The sequence below is a fragment of the Hylaeus anthracinus genome, unplaced genomic scaffold (genome assembly GCF_026225885.1).
Source record: "Hylaeus anthracinus isolate JK02 unplaced genomic scaffold, UHH_iyHylAnth1.0_haploid 12001, whole genome shotgun sequence".
Taxonomy (NCBI): Eukaryota; Metazoa; Arthropoda; class Insecta; order Hymenoptera; family Colletidae; genus Hylaeus; species Hylaeus anthracinus.
This window is the reverse complement of record NW_026534348.1, coordinates 7,101,227-7,110,016: the sequence shown is the minus strand read 5'-3', so window position 1 is coordinate 7,110,016 and position 8,790 is coordinate 7,101,227. Positions and strand designations below refer to the sequence as shown.

The 8,790-nt window shown below is 36.4% G+C and overlaps 1 protein-coding gene across 1 annotated transcript in view; it reads left to right on the top strand.

Annotated features, from left to right (window-relative positions):
• Positions 1 to 5,328: 5,328 nt before the first annotated feature.
• Positions 5,329 to 8,790, top strand: part of LOC128890611 (uncharacterized) — a 58,218-nt gene continuing 54,756 nt past the window's right edge. The window contains exon 1 of the mRNA XM_054149265.1: positions 5,329 to 6,332. The gene's annotated coding sequence lies outside the window, so the exon portion shown is untranslated. The remainder of the gene's footprint in view (positions 6,333 to 8,790) is intronic.

The following is an 8,790-nucleotide window of genomic DNA, read 5'->3' as shown; positions in this document are numbered from 1 at the left end:
CGATGCTTCGATGCACGTCGAGTCACTTGTTCGCGTGCAAGCGCGGCCACCAGCGCGTAGCCTACGCTACCGCGGCCGCTCGAACGGTCTACGCGCGCTCTGATTGGTCGGGGTTTTCGCTTAATATCTCCTTAACGAAGCCCAATCCGACATTTTTGCAAAGGAAATTGTTGTTCGGAATCGTCTCAGCTACCCCCCATTTCCGGCTCCTCCCCGAGTTTTGGGACACCCTGTATATTGCACAGAGCACGATACCCAGTACCTTGGCACATGCGAGACCGACATATTATTACAAGACCTCCTCGGTACCGGTAACTTGTTTGCAGATCACTTTTGACCCACATGGTGCGTCATCGGCAAAACGGGTGACAGGACAGGTCGCATGACTCATAGAGTCACTGGTCTTCAACATCTTACGAGTTCATCATATCGAAATCTAATTCAGGTTTCGGGCTGTTTTTTATTTTATTTACATTCTTATTAACAATTTGACTGCGAGGTGATTTTTACTGGAAATTCGAAGAGTGTGAATTTAAAAAAAAATATCAGCTTATAGTGAACGAGAAGGCGGAACTGTTTTTATAATTGCAATTTCTTCGCACGACGTTTAGTTTCAAAAATAAAAATTAATAACCTGAGAGATCTCGTAGTGGTCCGATCCTGTTGCTGTTGTTTATATTTGTGTTCCTACGATACAGTCGAATATGTTTAAACTTCTACAAATGTTAGCAGTCCTACAAATTCTACCAGTTCCCGGTAGCAAAGATCATTCTGGTATCTTCCTAGACTCGAGTATGTATCTTTTACAGACTCTTCTAGCCAGGTAACTATACGCGTGTAATTCTGAAGCACCCTGTACGCTCCATGGCTAACATCGGTGGTATACAAAATGTTCATTCCGGCTGGAAAGGTTAACGTTTCTCAAGCGAAGCCTTTGTAACTAAAAATACCATTCCGACAAATAACTTGCACGAGCAGCTTAGTTACGTCACTTGAATGCAGCGTTACCGTAACAGTGTTGGCGTACGAGATGTTAAGGACTCTCGATTATTCTGTTACGGATACTGTTCGTATATCGCTAGGGAATTTCTCTGGCTATCTAATAAATATAACTCCATCGGTATATTTCATTGACTTTTTCGCAGCGTGTGTTGGATTGAGAATAGAGGCTCGCAATAATTTGGTATTTACGAGTAGAAAGTATTTATAACAATTTAATTAGACCTTCCACCATAGTCTCGAGATTAACAGATGTATGTTATTGCGACGAACCATGTTATTATTCTTCTCAAAATTACGTGCAGAAGTCAATCAATGTTTCCTTAGATATTATTTAATTTCGAATTAGAAAATTGGTTGACGTTTTAATCTGTATATATAATCGTAATATTAACTTGTAGTAAATATATATTTCTACAGGATAATACTACGATTAGCGATAAGTCAAGAGTTACAGTTACCAACTACATTAACAGACAAGCCATCGTGTGTATGTTGACATTTTTTTCTTTGTTGTGAATTGTCGACATTTCGCTAATAAGTTTCTAGCAATACAACGTAGTCGAGGTTTCTGAATTGAATGTACTTTCGAGTCATAATAATAAACACAGGTTTATTATTATGGCGCGGAACGAACATGTCCATGTACATGACTTTTCACGTACAATTTTCCATTGAAAGGAAACATTTGTTACCACCGAATAAGCAATAAAAGACTGTATAAGTTTCATGAAGATCTGGTTGATAGAATATTTTTTAAAAATTCGTGAAAAAATGCCTGATTTTCAGTGTTCTGAACCGAGCTCCCCTCTTAAGGGGGGTATCCTGAATTAGAAGGTGTAAAAAAGAAAAACAGTTTTCTTCTATGTGAACTAAGAAAAACCCGTAAAAATGGTGAAATGTGAAATTACTGCAAGTTTGAAAAAAAAGAACGAGTTCTTTGGGTGAAAAAAATTACTTTAACTTGATAAAAAAGTTATTTAAAATTTTTCTTGTATGAATTTTCTTAGTTCACATAGAAGAAAAATGTATGAAAATGAAAATTTCGTCGCAGTCGACTCAATTTGAATATTTCTTGTTGAAAAAATGTCTACAGACTACTCAGATATGTATGAAAATAGGATAAAAAGTTCGATAGGAATAATTATTTTTTTCCGTCCTAAAAAAATCACGAAAATCCGCTTTTTTTAGACCTCCTAATTCAGGATACCCCCTTAAAGATTCTTGATTGTTCTGTTACGAATACGATGTAGCGTTCGTATATTATCAAGAAATTCCTCTAGCTGGCTAATAAAAATACACAATCGGTATATTTCATCGTCTCTTCCGTAGGGTGGATTAGGTTGAAAATAGAGAACAGAATCGAGGATTCGCAGGGGAATTTTCTCGTTCTCCTTGGCAAGCTTCCTCCTCTTCTTCCAATGACTCAAGTCCACTGACCGAGACTCGGATGCCACGCTATAAAGTCCAAGAAAAAGTCACGATCGTAAACTCGGCTTGCTTCCGCGCTTTGCCATAGTTTCGAGGCTACCAATCGACGTTGTTTTTCGAGGAACGTTACCCGAACTCTAGAAAGTACGATTTTTCCGAATTTTCGCGGTAAAGTAACAGCGACAACAGTTGTGACAAATCACAACTCTGTTGTTAGTGCTTGTAATTCTTTCGAATAAGTAAACGAATCTGTTTAAAAAAAATTTGCAAAAAATATTTAATTTATATATACTTCCGTGGTAACTGTTGTTTAATCGGTTATGAGATATTTGTTATTATTTCCCTTTCTTTTTCATTTCAAAATCGAAACGTCAATTATCTGTGAGATCCACGTCACATAAATTTCCGTGAATAAAGAGTCTACCATATTCTCTTTTTCCTTTTTTCCCGTCTGTAATTGAATAGCTTAGTGAACCAAGCGTAACAGCGGTCTTGGCTCGCTGTGATTGTTACATGAAAAGTGATTTTATTCAGTGAAAGTGAATTTCTACATAAATAGTCATGTATCGATGTAAGTTTTATTTTTCTAATATAAGTTAACGAAAGGATTAAGATTGTCTGTTCGATTGGAAAAACCTCTTTTCGGATATGTATATTTGATACTAATTCTTTAGCAGAGCCATACATCAATTATTCCACGCGTTTAGGTATTTACGAAAAAAATAATATTGTTATATTAGAACAGAAATAGTTTTCATTATTTCTATGATTACATAATGTGGCCACTAGTTATGGTATGAAATATGAATTGTGAAGTGTTACAAATATTCTGCTAGGTTACTATGAGTACGAATTAAATATTCATCTTCATATAAGTATCAGAATCATAGATTTTAGATCAAGGTGGTTCATGAAGGTATAAAATACGTAGATCGATATAATTCGAAAATAAGGTAATATCGAACGCAAATTATATGTCGCTCCTTGAAACACAATCCGCATATAATAAAATAAAAACATACTCTAAAAAATTCCAGTTCAGAAATATTGATGTTTGATGCCATTTTTTTCTATAGTACTTACAGTATTGGATCTAGGAGAGATCAAAGAGAAAAACTAGTAAAGAATCATCGAGGATTCGGGAATTCCATTCCTATGAATAATAAACATAAATGAATAATTACAACTTTGAGAATTGTACAACATTTGTCACAGGATAAAGGAGTCGTTTTAAGCAACTAAAATTCAGCTAAAAGAATTTTCTCAGTGAATAGGAACCTCTATTTTATATGTATACTGCGGTAGTGGCACTATTTGTTGAAACAGAGTGACATTCTTTTTAACGAAGCCTCATTTATAACTATGCTCACTTTGACTCACATACGAAGCAGGTGTCTGTAACCGTGGCGCCACAGGTGACAGTATCTATTTAACGTTCGTTGATAAATTACGACAGAGCAAAAAACTAAGCCATCGGCGTTGTGCTACTTTTTGGTTTTAAAAGGTGTCGCAGCATTCAATCATCCATGTTATTCGCCTCAATTGGGTCTCTACACCAATTTTATTTTTTATTTCTTAAATTGCAAGAAAAGCAGATCGACGCGATATCAGCCATTCAAAAGGCCTCAATTACTGTTTTTTTTTTTTTTAGGTCATCTTGATGGAAATCTATCAGCCACGTTTGCGAGAACTTTCGCAAATATTGTCAAACGCAATGCTTCTTTAGAACGAATGCGACGTTAAATGAAATCACTATAAAATAAAAAAAAAAAGCAAAAGTACGTGGGGCTACCAACGAAACAAGGCAAGAAATAACTCATAAATTGAAAAGCAGCACGAGATAAGTAAAATTATTATTGCTGATATAAAAAACATATCTTCGCATTGAGAATCTTTAATGCGTTCGCGCCATTAGAAAAAGAAATTGTGATCGTCGTGTAAGGTAGAAAAAAGGTTAAATACCAAGTTAACCAGTTAAGTATACATATGAAGAATCTTGCGTGACTGACAATGAATATACACGGAGTGTCTCCTTTCGATTTTGATGGAACTTTCATTCACCTGCGACAGCTTACATTTAAGGGGTGAAACTACCATTCGATATTGTAGACTTTTGATGGTATCTTCAAACCTGTTAAATATACTAACGTTTCGTAAATTTGTTTACTTCGTTGCTTTACTTCGTCGTTTACTACGTTAATTGGTAAAAATCGTTGTATACGTCTTATTCATAATATGCAGATTATCAAGTGCTGCAGCCAACATGTGTTTAGCCTAATTTAATCGCCATTTTCTCGAAATGGAGCACCTAGGAGCACCTGATCTTTGCAGAATCTGACAGAGGGTGGTTCACCCTTTCCAGTGATAGCAATTAAACCTCGGACAAGTGCAGTCAATTTTTTATAACCACGCGTAAAGTTACAATTTTACTTAAATGTACTTCTCTCCAAGCAGACCGTATTATTTAAAAGGTTGTTAACATTTCGACTTACTTTGTGCATTGAATACTATCTATACAAATCTAGTAAACATTATAATTCATTCGAATATCGTCTTTTCGAGCAAAGTTTTTTTAGAATCGTATATTGAAGTTAGGAGCAATATCGTAAGAGTTTTGCTTGGACGAATTTCAACTGCCTTTTGAATGCGCGCCACAGCAAAACGGAAGAAAATATCAGAAAACGGATTGCATTAGGTTGTCCGAAAAGTTTCTTTCGTTTTATTAATAATTAATATATACACAATATTTGATGTTTTATGTTACATTACTGAATCGTGTACGATTCATTTCGCTGCATTACTGTTACAGCATCAATGTCTAAGAAATTAGATCGTCCATTTATACAAACACTGCCACAGAAAATAATTTTTTCTTTCTTTCTTTCTTTCTTTCTTTTTTTTTTTTTTTATATGGATTTATTTTACATCGCATCTACTGCATGGTAATTAACGACGAATTTGATTGGGTTTCTGATGGTGCTACATACCACTGTAGAGCATTTTGTTGTTCCACATTTTATTCCATTCTTCTTTCGATGCGTGTCGTATTCTCGTAATCAAGTCTTGGTATGGGATTTCTATTTCATTACTTGGAGTCACGGTTGTCGCTTCTCTTGCAACGTGGTCTGCTTCTTCGTTGCCAGTGATGCCTCGGTGGGAAGGTACCCAAGTAATTGTTACGTTTTTGTTTTTGTTTGTAACTTCGGTGAACGTTTCACGGATTTCTTGAATGCGACTCGCGAAAGAAACTTTCGGGACAACCTAACGCATAAACAGTTTTTCCATTTCTCGAATTCACGAAAAATCGATTTTTGATCGCCGAAAGCCATCTCGTCCCCGCGCCGCAGTAGTAAAGGTAATTCGTTCGGAGAATTTCGATGAAAATATTCGCTGGCACCGTGGTATCCTTAAGGTCTCCTCGGTGATCCTCGCAAACAAGGACAGAAGAGAAGGGGATACGAAGTGGTATAGGCACCTTTCTCGCGGCGCTCGCTGTGGAATGGCAAAAAGAGAGGAGGCACTCTGACGTCACATTGGCTGCTCGGTAGTGCCGCTAGCCTCTCACTTGGTCGGCGACGTTCGGCACGTTCGGTCCGTTTCGTTTCGTTTCGTTTCGTTTCGTTTCCCCTTAATTCCGTTCGATTTCGAGCCGATCCGATCTCGTTCGATCGCCTTCCCACTCGAAATCCGGCTGCCAGAGGGAGCTGACCTGCAAAAATCGCTCTCGGACGCGAAAGTGTGCGACATGTAACGAGCCTCGACTAAAGTGTGCAAACTCCGAAGTGAAATTGTTCGGTGTCCGGTGGTTGTTCCGGTTCGCCAGTGTGCCGATGATTATTTTGTTCTATCATTGTGCCATGACACTCTGGATACGATCGTGAATGGATTAAATGGCAGCCACGGTAAGTCTCGTCTCTTCCTGTCACCGTGTTTCCGTTTAGCTTGGACGTACGATTCGTCCTCGCGACCGATCTGTGGGCTTATTATCGTTCTCGTCTTCGCGACGGTTGAAATAAATCGATTCTTTTCGTCAGAGATGGATAAAATACACGAATAATAGGTAGGGGAGACTGGGACCGATTGATGCCATGTATGATTAGGTAAAAATGGTAAACTGACAAGGACAGAGCGTCGAGATGAATAAGGACTAGTTTTCGTGTCTAAACCGACAGTTAATAACAATTTGGTACATCTCGATGATTTGGTCGTTTTAAATCTTTTTATTTGGGTGTATTGCTTTTTCCGCGTGAAATGTAAACTTTCCAACTGCTCTTATTTCGTCCATTACTCCGAAACTGGTGTTCCGTTTTCTCTCTGATTTACATCGTCATGAATATGAATATCTTTGTTGATTTTAGAATTTTAGATACCTGTCTACAACCTTTAGTTTTTTCTTTCTTTTTTTTTTTTTTTGCGTAAAAACTTTTTCAGCAGTTGGAACAACTGTCTCGGAGTCGATTGAAACACTTTTCACTTCGCTTCTACATACTTTTAGAAGTAATTTTTCTAAATCTTGTTTTCTTTTCAGTGAGTGAATCTGATATTTTTTTTTATTATGTATTCGTTGGATGTATCGTTATTGTTTATTAGTTCGATTAAATTGTTTTATCGATTAATACTTGTTATACTTACAAAAATTCATTTAATAATGTTAATTACTCTTGTAGTGGAATATTAAAAAACGATACTAGTTACTCGAACATAATCAACTTTTATTTACAGATGTTTCTATTTCTAAAGAACTTGTAACTATTTTGATAGTATTTACGAAATCAAATCGATATTGTTTATATTTGATCAAAAATGCTCCAATTGTTCCGTCTCCCCTAATAAATAAAAGCAACGAATAACAGTTTATTCGTGACGCTGTTTTCTTTAACCTGTCACCTTCAACAGTTTCATCTTTAACTATTCGTTGCGAAGTATCTCTGTAATTAAAGATTCTAATGTTTGGTCGTTTCATCTTTCGTTCGTTACTCGAAATTTCTATTTAGACGAGAATTTTACTCGTCTTTGTTCATTCTCGTTTTTCTATCATCCATAGGCAAATATGGCATCTGTGTAGGGTCCTCAAATTTTTTTTATATATATTTGTTCACATTAAGTACGATTGGTTAACGGACTCGGTTTCGACTTCGCGTCGATGGCTGAGCAAGTCGTCAAGCAACGATATCGCGATCGTGCGCACTCAAACGGTTAATGGGTATAAGAAACCTAAGAAAAAAGTAGGTAAAAAGTATATTAGAAACGCCCTTGGACAAGAAAAGTTAAGTAATTTTTGAGTAACGTATTCCGAAAGTGATTCCACGAACAAAATTGATTATAACGAACCGACATAAAATTCGTCACAGTCGATTCGATTTGAATATTTCTTGTTGAACAAATTTCTACAGACTACATCAAATATGTATTGAAAATAAGAGAAAAAGTTCGATAGAGTTAATTATTTTTTTCCATCCTAAACAAATTCACGAAAAACGAGCTTTTTTAGACCTCCTAATTCAGGATACCCCCTTAAAATAACTTGAGTTGAACTTAAATTTGTTTATTTACTTGCTTTGGTCGAATAAGATCGAATAAAATCGAATTCAAAAATATTCTTCATTACGTTTTCTTACACGGAGCCGTCGAATTTAATTTAGTTTCGAACTCCGTATAACGCGACACTGGTTATTACGTTTTCCTCCAATGTCGAAAGAATTCATTGTTTTAGTCCCACGGGACAAGGGTGAGAGAGAATTAGCGACATCGCGATCGACAGAATGGAAGGTGGAAACGAGTCGAGAGACTCCGAGAACAGGAAACGGGTTGAAGGGAAATAGAGTATTTTATGATTCTCTTTACCGTCTCTGCACATAACCTGCGTTCGCCATCTAGAAACTCTCGTGAAATCCGTTAAAAATTCGCTCGGCTTCGCGTTGATTTACATGCGTTTCTTAATTGACTTACGTGAACGTATCCATGGACTGTTGACCTTTAAATGTCCGTGCGTTGGAGAACCGCGTCTAAGATGCTCTTTCGTTATCTTGGCCCGAATAATTGATGGTAAACAGCAATGTTGACCAAGGAGAAATTTGATATCTAGATTTACTTTCAAATCGATATCCGTTGATCCTAGAAGAATCTGACATTTTTACTTATTTTTGTAACCTCGTCAAAATTTATGAATTCCATCCCGATTTTATTTTCATTGACACTTAGTCATCAAACTTAATTGATGAATGTAGACTTTTTATTAAATTATTCATAAAATCTTGAATTACGATTTACTAATGAAATGTAGAATTCTTATTAAGCAAGATCCACAACGAGACTGAAAAGTCGTTATTGATATCGAGCAAAAATGGTTTGCTTTATTAT